Source organism: Triticum aestivum, chromosome 2A (assembly GCF_018294505.1).
Source record: "Triticum aestivum cultivar Chinese Spring chromosome 2A, IWGSC CS RefSeq v2.1, whole genome shotgun sequence".
NCBI classification, from domain to species: domain Eukaryota; kingdom Viridiplantae; phylum Streptophyta; class Magnoliopsida; order Poales; family Poaceae; genus Triticum; species Triticum aestivum.
In genome coordinates this window covers 579,615,212-579,630,761 of record NC_057797.1, presented here as the reverse complement: position 1 = coordinate 579,630,761, position 15,550 = coordinate 579,615,212, and the positions used below count along the sequence as shown (strand labels likewise).

Genomic DNA, 15,550 nt, shown 5'->3' with positions numbered 1-15,550 from the left:
AGAAGGCAAGGGCTGAAAAGGCATCTCAGTATCTTCTGAAGAGGAAGCAAGATCAGCTTGGCTACTTGATTGCCTCCACTATGAGGATTGATAAGGGATTGGCTACCCTGACTCAAAACTAGGAGAGCTTGGAGAGGATCATGGAGCAGAAGTTCTATGACTTAGATGTGAAGGTCACTGAGACCAGTCAGTTGTTGAGCAACTTCAGGATGAAGTGCAGGATAAGAATGGAAAGTCTACCACTGATGCTTTTGCTAGAGTGCCCAGAGGACAGAGATCTGCTGCAGTGCCTGTTACAGACACCAGAGCAACTTCATCTGCACTAGCCACAGCTTCAGTGCCACCAGCTCCAGCACCCACTCCACCAGCTCCATCTACATCAACAGATGCCTTCGTCCTTGGCGTGTTATTTACACAACCACCTGAAGACCAAGCCTGAGAGTCGATCTAGCACTATGCATTTTTATGAACTTTTTGGTAACTTGTTGCCAAAGGGGGAGAAAATGTATAGATCATAGGCTTCAAGAGAGAGTGTTGCTTTTTATTCTCTCTTATTATTTGGTGGTTAAACTTTGTTTATTTGCTTGGCTGCGATACTTTATGCTCGTGTGTGATACTTGGATGATCATGTGTTTGATCATATGCTACCTTAATGCTTGTTGGATGACATTATCCTTTTATATCCCCATATATGATCATTCACTTTGCTTGGTGATGAGTGCATGTATTTCATTATTATCATTTTGAGCGCTCCACCAAGATGTATGTGACGTGGAAGAGTAACCCATGTTCCAAACTCATTGTGCATTTGCAGTCCAAAGCAAATCTTAAACTATGCACAAATTTAGCGGGAGCTCTTGCTTTTCACATACTTCTCAAAGCGACAATGTTTTCACTCTTATTATCATATGTTGTCATCAATTACCACAAAGAGGGATATTGAAAGTGCAACTATCCCTAGGTGGTTTTGGTAATTCCTAACAACATATAGCTCATTGAGCTAATGCTATTTCAAGATTAATATCTCAGGAAAGCTCAATGATTGGCATGGCATGGATGAGAAAAGTGGACCCCTCAAAATGCTAAGGACAAAGGATTGGCTCAATCTCAAAGCTCAAGACTCCACATTTTCTATTTTAGTGATCCAAGATCACATTGAGTCTATAGGAAAAGCCAATACTATCAAGGAGGGATGAGGTGTTTCTTAATGAGGCTCTTGCTCAAAATGCTTAGTAATATGCTCCAAAACCCTCAACTACTTTATCACATCCACATATGACCTAAACCAAAAGTCAAACTTGGCCCCACCGATTCTTTCTATCCGGCGCCACCGAGTTTCAAATGTCATAGCCACTGCCACAAACCCTAGGCAAATCGGTCTCACCGATAGGGATCTCGGTCTCACCGAGATGGGATTGTAATCTCTCTGTTTCCCTTCGTAACATGTCGGTCTTACCAAGATGAGCGATCGGTCCCACCGAGATTGCAATGTAAACTCTCTGTTTTCCCTTCGTAACGTTTCGGTCTCACCAAAATGAGCGACCGGTCCCACCGAGTTTACCTGACCAACTCTGTGGTTAGCTTATTACCAAAATCGGTCTCACCGAGTTTGTGTAATCGGTCTCACCGAGATTACGTTATGCCCTTACCCTAATCATATCGGTCCTACCGAGTTGCATGTCGGTCCCACCGAAAACACTAACGGTCACTAGCTTTGCTGAATCGGTCCGACCGAGTTTAACAATTCGGTCCCATCGAGATTGGCAAGTTGTGTAACAGTTAGATTTTGTGTGGAGGTTATATATACCCCTCCACCACCTCTTCATTCATGGAGAAAGCCATCAGAAAAAACCTACACTTCCAACTTACTTTTTCTAAGAGAGAACCACCTACACTTGTGGTGTTGAGGACAAGATATTCCATTCTTACCATATGAATCTTGATCTCTACCCTTCCCCAAGTTGCTTTCCTCTCAAATCTTCTTTCCACCAAATCCATATCCTGTGAGAGAGAGTTGAGTGTTGGAGAGACTATCATTTGAAGCACAAGAGCAAGGAGTTCATCATCAGCAAACCATTTGTTACTCCTTGGAGAGTGGTGTCTCCTAGATTGGCTAGGTGTCACTTGGGAGCCTCTGACAAGATTGTGGAGTTGAACCAAGGAGTTTGTAAGGGCAAGGAGATCGCCTACTTCGTGAAGATCTACCACTATTGAGGCAAGTCCTTCGTGGGCGACGGCCATGGTGGGATAGACAAGGTTGCTTCTTCATGGACCCTTCGTGGGTGGAGCCCTCCGTGGACTCACGCAACCGTTACCCTTCGTGGGTTGAAGTCTCCATCAACGTGGATGTACGATAGCACCACCTATCGGAACCACGACAAAAACATCTATGTCTCCTATTGCATTTGAATCCTCCAAACCCTTCCCTTTACATTCTTGCAAGTTGCATGCTTTACTTTCCACTTCTCATATACTTTTTGCATGCTTGATTGAATTGTGTTAAGATTGCTCGACTTGTCTAAAGTTGCTAAAATCTGCCTTGAACTAAAATTGGGAAAAGGATAAGTTTTTATTTGGTCAAGTAGTCTAGTCACTCCCCTCTATACATACTTTCGATCCTACAAGTGGTATCAGAGCTTTGGTCTCCATTTGCTTTGATTTTCATAGCTTTTGTAAGTCATAGCCTTGGTTTCACAACCTAGGGGAGTATGGCATCTAGCAAGGGAAATTACCACCGTAGAGGTTCTTACTTTGATGGTACTAATTTTGCTAGTTGGAAGCATAAGATGAAAATGCATATTCTTGGACATAACCCCGCCGTATGGGCTATTGTGTGTATTGGCTTGCAAGGTGAATTCTTTGATGGGAGAGAACCAAACCGTGAAGCCACCGCGGAAGAGTTGAAGATGCTGCAATACAATGCTCAAGCTTGTGATATCCTCTTCAACGGATTGTGCCCCGAAGAATTCAACAAATTCAGCCATCTTGAGAATGCAAAGGAAATTTGGGATACTTTGATTGATATGCATGAAGGTACCGACTCCGTCAAGGAATCCAAGTTGGATGTGCTTCAAAGTCAGCTTGACAAGTTCAAAATGAAGGATGGTGAAGGTGTCGCTGAAATGTACTCTAGGCTTGCTCTTATCACAAATGAGATCGCCGGCTTAGGAAGTGAAGAGATGACCGAAAAATTCATCATCAAGAAGATTCTAAGAGCTTTGGACGGAAAATATGATACCGTATGTACATTGATTCAAATGATGCTCAATTACAAAGATCTCAAGCCAACGGAATTCATTGGAAGAATTGTTTCTCATGAGATGTCACTCAAGGATAAGGAGGAGCTCCATAACAAGTCAAGTGGTGCTTACAAAGCCTCATGTGAAGCTCCCACATCATCAAGTGAGAAACAAACTGTAACATCCCAATTTTCCTAAATTAGGATGTTAATAGATCATTCATGTGCATATCATATTTTTATTGCATTATTTGCTTTTTTAGAATATTCAAATCATTATGCAACAAAAGGCAATTTATTTGGAGTGGAGATAACATGACTTCTCCCCTATTTTAAAAATGTTCATAACGTTCAGAATATTATTTACAGTTCATCTGATATGTTCTGGTAATTTTTGTGATCTTCAAAGTATTTTATTTGTGGTTTTTACTGCTGTTTGAGTGACCTATTGCATCAAAACTATTTTTGAAAATTGCATTAGTGCTGGAACTAGTGTTCCTGTAGTTTATAGCTGTAGAGCTATTTTTACTGTGTGTCTAGGTATTTTTATTTAGATTTTATGTTGTGTATGTTATTTTATTTACTTTTGCTGCTGTAGTTTTTGTCTAAAAAAAGAAGCAGCACCGCATAGCGCACTGCGCGGCCCAGCTAGCCGCAGCCCAGCCGCCAGCCAGCGCAGCGCCACTGCGGCCCAGTCCCCCGCGCCTCCCAGCCCCAGCGAAGCGGTACACCACAGCCTCGCCCGATCCGCCCCGCGAGCCCGCACCCGATCCACCGCTCGCCTCCAGCCACTGACTAGCAGGCCCCGCGCCTGTTCGTCCTCTTCCCCAAGCCGGGCACCGCACAACACGCAGCTGAAGCCGAGCCCGGATCGCTCTCGTGCCCTGGTTGATTCCGTGTGCTACAGGGACTCCATACGCGAGCCAAGGACCCCAGGGAAACCCCGCACCCCCTGTCCCGATCTTCCCCGTTGTCGCACGCCTCTTTCTCTCTTTCCCCGCTGCCAGAGTACTGCCTCTCTGGTATTGGATCTCACCGGAGGAGCTCGAGGTCGCCGTTGTTCACCGCCTGTTTTCGACACCGTAAGATTACCCCCGGCCGCTCCGCTTGTTCCTCTCGGACCCCCTCTCAGTTGCACTCGTTTGACACCTCGGGTTAACCTGTAGCGCACCAGGACGACGCCGCCACCGACGCCCGATTTCGCCGGAGCACCGAGGTTCACCTCGCCACCGTCGCCTACAGAGGACGTATCGCCGCCGTCCGACACCACGACCACCTCCGCCACTCGTCGCTGAACCCATCCGCCACTCCACCCTCGTCGGAGACCCACCGGAGAGCCGCTGCCGTCGCCGCCCGACCGCCGCCACCATTTTTATGTTTCTGGTGAGCACGCACACGCACAGGAGGTCTTCAACCAATCACCCACTGCCACGTGGCACTTTGCTACAGGAACAACACAGGAGTTCTCTACAGTACCAGGAGTTTTCCGTTTTCCTTTTGTTTTATTTTCAGATTTCACCAAAACTTCCATTAGCTATAACTCCTAATCTGTATATCCAAATTAGGTAATTCTTTTTCCTATGATCTCACAAAAAAATCGGCACATTATCACAGTACCAACTTTGCGCATGTTTGCACTGTTCAAATTTGAATTCGTTTGAATTTGAATCAAATCTTCCGGAGGCCGTAACATTCAAACCGTTTATCGGAATTGAGTGATTCTTTTTGCATTGTGACTGTAGTGCAATTTAGGTGCTGTTAAGCTTCTGTTGTTGAGTTTTAAAAATGGTTTTCTTGTTGTTGGTTTTGTTTTGGTTCTATTCGTGCTCCGGTGATTGATTGTTGAATTGTGTGAAACGTGTAGATTGTCCGGAGTGCGACGTGAGCTATTGTCAGGAGTGTGAATTTTTGAACCAGAACTAAGGCAAGTTACATGTTGATCATCCTTTACCTATAGTTTTCTATGCATTTAGTTATATCACACTATGAATATATGCATGTATAGGAATACTATATAATTTTGCTATGCTGTTGAGCTATCTTCCCGTCTTTGCAAGTCGTGGTAGTTTTAGGTTGCTATGCTTTGTATAAGGGGGTGGTTCGTGTATTCATTGAGCTTATGTGAGGATTATATATATAATAATTTGAGTAGTAACTCAAGATTTAATTCACCTCTGGGCGGAAGTGGTATTGCTAGGGTGGTTTCAAGAACATCATGGTTTATACCCTCTGAATGTAAGTTGACGGCTGCCCAGGCTCAAAAATATCAGACAGACTTAGTGACTAGTAGCTTCCATGTGCGACCACTGGCTAAATGGGCTCTGGCTTAGTTGATCAGTTGTGGGACCCTTACCCGGATGTGCCAGCAGATGTAGATATAATAGTTGGGATGGGCCTCCTATTGGGACTAGGGGACTGCTTCTGAAAGACTTCGTCTCAATCTTTGGGTTGGGTCCAGTGGGTAAAGCGTACTAAACTCTATAGAGTGTTAAAACTAATCATGATTAGCCGTGCCCCGGTTATGGGTAAATTTGAGCCACTATGCCATTACAGTTATTGGATGATCTTGACAGATGTGACACTTAATAATATTTGTGGGCAACTTAATAAAGGGTAGGATGGAGTTGATTTTGCCAACTCAACCTTGTGTATTTAATTGTAGTAATAAAAGAACTAAATAAAAATTTGACTATTAGGTAGTTATGAGGATAAAATCAGCTTTCTGCAAAAATAAACCCTCAAGCCTTCCTTTTGTTATACTATGCATATACATGTAGGTCTGCTTTATTATTACTCCTGGGTTTCTTGCCAATACATTCAAAGTATTGACCTATATGGATGCAACGTCTCATGTTGCAGGATATTCAGACGAAGAGTAAGGTACCATTAGGGTCGCGAGTCTGCACTCAGCATCGCCAGTGGGCTATGATGGGACTCATCGTTATTTTCTGCTACTTTCCGTTGTTTGATTGAATAAAGCTAGCCAAGTCCTATGCAGATTGTTTTATTTTATACATTCTGGATCATACGTTGTAATAAATGATGCACTTGCTATTCTAGTATTCATCTATACCGTGTGTGCTAGCGAGTTTGATCTAGGGACTAGCACGGTAAGCACAGAGACTCAAATCCTTCGAGGTTTGGTCGTTACAGATGGTATCAGAGCAGTGTGTTGACTGTAGGACGTGACCCTAGAAAATGGATTAGAAAAGCCATAGGAGTGAAAATTATTTTATAAACTAGGTATACTTCTTACTGTTTATTAGTTAACCCCCTCAAGTATCTTGAACAGTTAAGTAGGAACTAGTGCTGAGACCACCATTCATGTTTGTTTATACACTACAAGAAATATGTCAACTTGTGACCACCACTATTGGTCATTGAAAGGTCATGGTTTTTCATTTGCGACCTTTTTGTGACCAAAAACAGAAGGTCAAAAGGTGGCGGTCATAAACTGACTATAGCGACCTTTTTCTGGAATGGTCGAAGACGTTTATGACCAAAATACGTCTACTGTGGCGTTTTGGTCACTAGCAACCTCCCCAGGCCACGTAGGCATCCAGCGTGGTAATCTGACGTGGCCCAAGATTCAGCCCGGTCCAATTCGATTTTCTACATGGGCCTAGCCCAACAATTCGGCCTTTTATATATTTTTTTCTATCAATTTTTGATCAACTTCATGGGCCAAGCCCAACATTGCAACCTTTTTTATTGTTGGGTTGTGGCCTTTTTGTCTAAATGAATTTAGGTTTTTTTCCAAAAGAAGGGTTCACTAGTCAGATGGGTCCCAGTTGTCAGGTTCTAGTAACTGGGTCCCATTTGTCATGTTTTGGTAAGTGGGTCCCATCTATCAGGCTCATATTCTTCATATTTCAAGCATTATTTTGATTGGCAGAGACAAAAACACACATGATACTTAAATAAGAGCAACCAGATCACATAATACAAGCTCTATCCGTTCCAATACAGAGGACCATACTGCTTTACAAGCTCTACAAGTGTAGCAAGCTCTACATGTAATACAGTACTACTTTACAAGCTCCTTCCATGTGATCACAAACTACCTGCTCCTGTCATGAACATACTGGACTCGCTGGATGAACATAGTCAGATGAACAACATGCCGGACTCGCTCAAAGACCATAGTCAGGGCTGGGAACAAACAAAACAACAACATGGCTTCCACTGTCATCCTGTTACATGAATCAGAGAAGAATTAGAAAAACTGGGGGAAATATATGTCGTAGCTAACAAAGTAAGAAACAATAGTGAGACGAGCTGCGTTGGTACAAAGAAATGTGTTCTCGCTTGCTTCGTCAAGCATGATAAATAGTTCATTTGATGAGATAGGTAGCCTTGAGGCTGCTGTCTCAATAAGGTCCTAGAGGGGAGAAAAGAAGCTTACATATGATACTACACGACACCAAATGCATACAGTAACAAGTTGGGTCAACAAAGCCTTACCAGGAGTTCATTGCCGGCTCTGGCATATGGCAGCGGCAATGAAGCGTACCCTGGCTACATCCATGACGACAATGATGTCAAAATGAATAAAGCGCTGGTCTCCTGGGGATGTATTTGTTGTGCATTAACATTAGATGTTCCCAAACACAAACTGAGATAGAAAGACAAAGTCGTATACTCTGAAGGTATGTGTCTATGGTCATTACCTCTATAGCCACGCCCTCCAAGGACAATATCACTTGGGCCTGGTCCACCATGAGCTGAAGGAAGAGCAGGACAAGTTAATAATCCCATGAACACACTACTAGCAAGGAGAGGGAAACAACATGTTGCTTCGTTTAAATAGGTTATATAAGGTCAGTAATCCACAGTTTGTCAGCAAATCACTCTTTCTGCTAAATTATTTATGTTACAGCAGAGAATAAAGAAGTGGCGACAGAGCAGAGCATATCTTCTTACTTTGTCCCAGAATGCGGCAAGGTGGTCTATGTTCTTGGGGAAATCCTGCAAAACCATCAGCAAATAAATATGCCATGCCAATGCAGGCACTGGATATAAGGAAAAGGCATGGATGAATGGAGTTGCGTATCGTGCATAAAATTAGCTGAACACAATTATATGCTTGAGAGAAAGCTGGCTGCATAGCACAAGTTAATAAGGACCAGCCACTATATCCGTGAGATGCTTTATGATCCCAGTGGCTAGAGTACTACATGATGGTTACACCATGATTTCAAACAGATTATCGGACGTCCATATTTGTCGAATCGACATGTTGATGGGTGCTCAATTAGATACACCATGTACTGAACAGCGAGGCGAAAATGCAGGTGCAAAGCAGTATCGATCAGTCTAATAGCACATCATAGAACATATTAGCTTGAAACAAAGCTGGATGCATATATGCTGCTAATGACGAGCAGACATTTTAATCACAAGATGCTTAACTAATTATCGACCGGGGTTTCGATCAGATTATCGGACGCCCACATTCGTCGAACTAACATGTTGATGGGTGCTCAAGTCCTAGTAGTCGAATGCATCATGTATTAAAAAGTCAGGCGAAAATGCAGGTACAGAGTGATTTTCACACCCAGTAGAACAGAACTGAACTGAAGGTGGAGATGGAAAACATCAAAGAATTCATAAATTTCTGAACTGAATGCAAGCAAATTTGCACATGACACAGCAGGTCTGCAGTCCCTAATTAGATTAGATATTCCAACTCATGAGCCACATGCATAGACACTTACCAGAACCTGCTTATGCTTAAACTAGAAATAGAACAAAGGAAAACTGAACCTATCTATTCAATAGAGAGACATAGCATGGGAGGAACACCTATGTCAAGAGAAATCACACATGTCCTGAACCCTGGGCATCATTTTAACTTACAAACTGCATCACCAAATAAAACTACCAGGTTAGTGACAACCTTAAAATGGAATCAGGCAGTCTCACGTTTTGATCCACTTGTAAGATCAATTCCAGTTTTCTTTAACTCGGATGTGAAAGCAAAAAACTTGCCAGAATTAGCAAGGATTCCTCTGCCTAACTAGATTCAGCACGATCCAAGCAGGGCACCTTATGCTCTGCACCTAGCACGGCAAGCTTTGCAATAAAATAAACTAGCACAGCAAGGTTGTCACATGAAAACTGACATAACAGTCAGGTTCAGAACAAACAAAAATGCTCTACAAGGATTAAGGGATCACTATGTCAAAATCCACAAGTAAACTAACAACTTAAACAGGTTGCCAATTCCATACCAAACCAAGTTTTATGCATCAGTATTACCATGCGGAATCACACACAGAGACCACCATGACAATGCAAAGGCCTAACTTAGGTTCGAGTTTGTGTACATATAAAAGCAGGAAACAGGGATGGCTAGTACAAAATGCTAATTCGACTTAACCCATTTGTTGGACACCTTGCTCTAGCCGGTGCCGCCGTACGCCCTCACCGACGCCTCCAGCCTCGCCCCGTTCAGCTCTCTGACTGCACAAAAAAATTATACACTTCAGAACTTGCAATTTCAGAGAATATACTGAATAAATATGCCACCCACCCGATTGAGCGAGCCACATGAATTGTTGCTTGAGTTGACTTGAGAAAGCGATAGTACACTGAAGGAATAAGCTATAGTCATGGTCAATCAGCAATGACCCATGAGGCCAATACAGTAGAGCATAGGCACAAATCGTATGCTTGTTGCTCACGGACATACTACTAGTACCGACATGCACACAACACAAGACAACTACCAAGCATCCAACATCAGTGGCTTATCTCCTCTAAAAGTGCAACCTTATTTTGCATCTACACTAGCCCCTAATCGTGCAACAATTTACAGTAATTTGAGGAGTATTTGCTAGGATAATGATGACAATTTTAGATTAAATTGCAGTGTTTGTCATCCACAGTTGTATGGTTCTATCTAGGATTACATAAAAACAGAGAAAACAGGGAGCTACCCAGCATCCACGACTAGAGCTAGTAGTAGGAACACATGGTACAGTAGTAGAGCCGCAGCACAACTACTATCAGCCGGCAATGCATGCGTTGTGCTACCTACTCATGGTTCAAAGAGCCATCTCGCTGAACCTGAACTACCCATGTCTTGAGCATTTAGCTGACCCTAGGCCAAGCTACAAAGGGAGATGTACTTCACATGCTATTCTGGAACAACTAAGAATACTTCACATGCTATTCTGGAACAACTAAGAATACTTCACATGCTATTCTGAAGCAACTAAGAATAGTTCACATGCTATTTTGATACAACTAATAACAATTCACATGTTATTCTGATACAACTAATAATATTTCATGTTTCCCTCTGTTCTTGAAGAAACAACCAATATGTTAGGAGTAGATTAATAGAACAAAAGTAGGCCTGATTTCTCAAAGAACTCTGTTCTGGAGATACAGCGCCTCCTTCTTCTGCTGGGTCTCTTTTGCTTCCTGGATTCATGAACACAGATAATAATCAATCAATGCTGTTACTTTGTAGTATCATCAATCATTAAGAGTAAGTGCGATTGTGATTGGTAAAGAATAATAATTAAGAAGGATGGATAATGTCGTGCCTGCCAGTTAAGCGAGGTTGGATATGTGCAGAAAGCAAAGCAGCATGCATGTGTAGCGAACGAGTAACAGAACCTCGATCCGCGTTTTTGACACAAACATCACGGTGCGGCGGAGGGAGTAAATAATTATTAGCAAGTGCAGGAAGCAGAAGTACATGTCGCAGTTAATAAATTGATAAAGGGATGAGCAAAAAATTCATGATGCTCAGATCAGCCAAGACAATATGATTTGCAAGCGGCAGTAGGTTGAGGTCAGGATAAAAAAGTATGAGGATGATAAGCGAGTGATTTTGCTCTTATTTCTTCTACTACTTAGTACAGTAGCTAATACAAGAAGATAGAGACACATGCATGCTGCTGTTTTGATTGCACAGAATTCGATCATCGCTGGCTAAATTCGTGAGATGATTTGTGAAATGTCGTCCTGATTTTGGTTAAGATACCTCGGTGGAGAGGTGGTGGGAGTGCATGAGCCTCCTTGGCACGAGCCGGCGTCGCTCCTCTACCTGCGCTCGCTGGAGCAGGGAGTCACCGAGCCTCCTCGCTGCGCATCGAACCGCCGCCATCATCTCCGTCCTACCAACAATTGCTTAGGGATTTGGAATAAGAAAATGAAAAGGGGAGGAGATGATTGGGTGTCTGACCTTGATGGCGTCAGGGTAGCAGTGAAGCTGCATCGTTCATGCCTTCGGGACAGGGGAGGAGGAAGACGTCCCGTTGATGGCGTCCCGATGCTCAAGCAACGACGGCGTGTTGGATCTACAAGGGAGACAAGATGAGGTGAGGAAGAGAGGGAGGGATGTGACGAGGACAAATGGAGGGACTCACCTGAGTTGCCGGAGCAATGCTGGAGCCACGCCGGCGAGGTGCCAGAATGCAAGAGGCAGATTTGGTCGGGGGAAACAGAGCAACGGAGGCAGTGGAGCTCAGATCTGTCCTGCATGGATCTGCTGCTGGAGGTGGAGGGAGGAAGGAAGAGAAGGGGTCGCCGACAGTGGAGGAGGCCGGGGTTGGGGGAGGTCTGCGGCGGCGGCGGCTGGGTTGGAGGGGATCGATCTAGAGAGGGGGAAGAGGTGGGTTGGAGGGGATCGATCTAGAGAGGGGGGAAGAGGTGGGTTGGAGGGGATCGATCTAGAGAGGAGTCGTGGGGATCCATGCCATGTCGTCGCCGCGCGTGCTGGATCTCGCCGCGCGCACGCCGGATCTCGCTGGTCATCGATTCCCGCCTGAGGTCGCCGGAGGTGGCGGCAACAAGGGAGTGGTGGAGCGCTAGGGTTTGGTTCGAGAGAGAGAGAGAGAGAGAGAGAGAGAGGAGGGCACGACGGGTTGGGTGGGGTTCGCGAGAGAGAGAGAGGGGGGGGTTGCTGCGGTTGGTTGGATGGACCGACAGACGGATGGATGATGTATTGATGGACAGATGTTTGCCATGTCATCAATTCATGCCATGATTGGTTGCACCAATCAGAATTAAGCTTATGTAGTATTGTTTTATCCTTTTGTTTCTCTTATTTTTTAACCTCTTATTCCGGATAACATTCAACACTAAAAGAGGAGGTAGCCTGTGTTTCGGCCGCAGCAGAGAGGAGTTTTCATTTACTAAGGGAGTTTTCATTTTCTTTGCACGAAAAATTCATTTTCCATTTTTTGAGTGCCCGAAATGAGTTTTTTTGTGAAGGACCTCCCAAATAATTATTGCAAAATTGGACCAAATCATTTTTCTAAAATACTAGGCCATATCTAATGCACAATTGACCAAATGGTTGGTTGTAAAAAGATTTGATCCACCTCTCGTGAAAAAGACAAATTTCCACCGATTCAGCTGGAAGCGGGTCAAATTTGAACTGCAGCCGCCTCATAGTTTGCTCTTTATTTTTTCCAAAAATCATTTCTAGGTACATAAGTATCTATTTAATCAGAGAAACACCAAAAAAATTCCAAGATTCAACCACTAGCTAGGAACGGTCATTCCCGCTGTTTCGACCGCATTTTGAAACAGGCTTAAAAAATTAAAAAAAATCAAAAAATTGGGAAACCTTCGCATTGTGTCATTATATTTGGCCAAGTTCCTCGGAAAAATAACAAACTTGTAATACGGCAATTATTTTTAAAAAGTGTTCTCAGAAACAAGCTATCACGTGTGGAGATCAATGGCTTTCAAGCCAAATGATCAATCTTATGGCCACATTCATGGCATAGTTTGTTCAAATGATCTCATATTGTGCACAAGTGTGCATATTGGAATGGCAAACAATGTTGCCTAAGGAAGTTTTCATTTTCTTTGGACGAAAAAACCATTTTCCATTTTTCGAGTGCCCAAAAGGAGGTTTTTTTGTGAAGGACCTCCCAAATAATTATTGCAAAATTGGACCAAATCATTTTTCGAAAATACTAGGCCATATTTAATGCACAATTGATCAAATGGTTGGGTGTAAAAATATTTGATCCACCTCTCATGAAAAAGACAAATTTCCGCCGATTCAGTTGGAAGCGGGTCAAATTTGAACTGCAACTGCCTCATAGTTTGCTATTTATTTTTTCCAAAAATCATTTCTAGGTACATAAGTATCTATTTAATCAGAGAAACACCAAAAAAATTCCAAGATTCAACCACTAGCTAGGAACGGTCATTCCCGCCGTTTTGACCGCATTTTGAAACGGGCATAAAAAATTCAAAACAAATCAAAAAATTGGGAAACCTTCACATTGTGTCATCATATGTGGCCAAGTTCCTAGGAAAGATAACAAACTTGTAATACGGCAATTATTTTTAAAAAGTGTTCTCAGAAACGAGCTATCACGTGTGGAGATCAATGGCTTTAAGCCAAATGATCAATCTTATGGCCACATTCATGGCATAGTTTGTTCAAATGATCTCATATTGTGCACAAGGGTGCATATTGGAATGGCAAACAATGTTGCCTAAGGAAGTTTTCATTTTCGTTGGACGAAAAAACCATTTTCCATTTTTCGAGTGCCCAAAAGGAGGTTTTTTTTGTGAAGGACCTCCCAAATAATTGTTGCAAAATTGGACCAAATCAATTTTATAAAATACTAGGACATATTTAATGCACAATTGATCAAATGGTTGGGTGTAAAAAATTTTGATCCACCTCTCATGAAAAAGACAAATTTCCGCCGATTCAGTTGGAAGCGGGTCAAATTTGAACTGCAGCTGCCTCATAGTTTGCTATTTATTTTTTTACAAAAATAATTTCTAGGTACATAAGTATCTTTTTAATCAGAGAAACACCAACAAAATTCCAAGATTCAACCACTAGCTAGGAACGGTCATTCCCGCCGTTTTGACCGCATTTTGAAACGGGCATAAAAAATTCAAAAAAATCAAAAAATTGGGAAACCTTCGCATTGTGTCATCATATGTGGCCAAGTTCCTAGGAAAAATAACAAACTTGTAATACGGCAATTATTATAAAAAAAGTGTTCTCAGAAACGAGCTATCATGTGTGGAGATCAATGGCTTTCAAGCCAAATGATCAATCTTATGGCCACATTCATGGCATAGTTTGTTCAAATGATCTCATATTGTGCACAAGAGTGCATATTGGAATGGCAAACAATGTTGTCTAAGGAAGTTTTCATTTTCGTTGGACGAAAAAACCATTTTCCATTTTTCGAGTGCCCGAAAGGAGGTTTTTTTGTGAAGAAACTACCAAATAATTGTTGCAAAATTGGACCAAATCATTTTTATAAAATACTAGGCCATATTTAATGCACAATTGACAAAATAGTTGGGTGTAAAAAATTTTGATCCACCTCTCATGAAAAAGACAAATTTCCGCCGATTCAGTTGGAAGCGGGTCAAATTTGAACTGCAGCTGCCTCATAGTTTGCTATTTATTTTTTCCAAAAATCATTTCTAGTTACATAAGGACCTATTTAATCATAAATACATGGTTTGGTGGCGATACGTCGAGGTTTTGGCGGCGGCCGAGGGCCCCAACTCTAGAGCGCGTAAACTCGCATGCCCGCCGCGTGGTCACCGCGCGACTGTGACGTTGCCATGTGTTCTACGCAGCCTAGGCATGTCTAGTGGGTTGGGCACTCCCCAGGTTGGTGCTAGGAAGAAAATTACAACATAAGATTCTCACGAGGAGATCGATCGATGCTCAAACATGAATTAGCAGCCAAGTGTTTGATTTGCGGTACAGGAAATGTACATGGCTAATGGGTGTGAGTTTTGGCTGAGGATGATCAGTTACTAAGAAGACCGTGTTCACACATTTTCAGTTCAAAAGGAGGAGCCTAGGTGGTACTTGCTTTGCAAACTACCACACTGGACATAACTACGAATGTTGAAGCTCGGCTCAAAATAATGAATGTATTGAGCAAACATTTGGTGGAGGATGGTTATTTGGGCTTAGAAAAGCACTGTAGAAAATGGATACTATTTGGACATGCCAAAGTGGTACTTCCTTCACAAACTGTTGTTCTGAAAAGAATAGGAAAATGAATATTTTTGAATTATTTTTGAACTAGGAAAGGAAGGTTTTTACATATTTGACGAAGATATGACCCAAAGAATTTATGAGATTTTTTTTGGGAATTTTGGGAATGACAGAAATATAGGTTGCTTCACAACCTAGGGCAAAAACTGCCACATGGACATGACACATAGGCAAAACTGATGAGATGGCGCCTAGTCATCGCAACCCATCACAATTTACAAGTCTATGACCATCTATATTGGTCGTTAACAACTAGAAATAAGGCAGCGGACTAGCGCTGTTTGCTTTAT

At 42.6% G+C, this 15,550-nt stretch overlaps 1 long non-coding RNA gene across 4 annotated transcripts; it reads right to left on the bottom strand.

Annotated features, from left to right (window-relative positions):
- Positions 1-7,151: 7,151 nt before the first annotated feature.
- On the bottom strand, positions 7,152-12,155 carry LOC123189531 (uncharacterized). 4 transcript variants are annotated; one of them, XR_006495880.1, is made up of 9 exons: positions 11,623-12,149; positions 11,439-11,553; positions 11,238-11,370; positions 9,774-10,669; positions 9,636-9,703; positions 8,162-8,206; positions 7,909-7,962; positions 7,703-7,804; positions 7,152-7,431 (listed from the first exon to the last, which is right to left on the bottom strand). It is a non-coding gene; the product is annotated as an uncharacterized lncRNA (long non-coding RNA). The 4 variants fall into 4 exon arrangements; XR_006495882.1 differs by having other exon boundaries at positions 8,162-9,703; positions 11,623-12,155; XR_006495881.1 differs by having other exon boundaries at positions 9,636-10,669; positions 11,623-12,150.
- Positions 12,156-15,550: the final 3,395 nt, after the last annotated feature.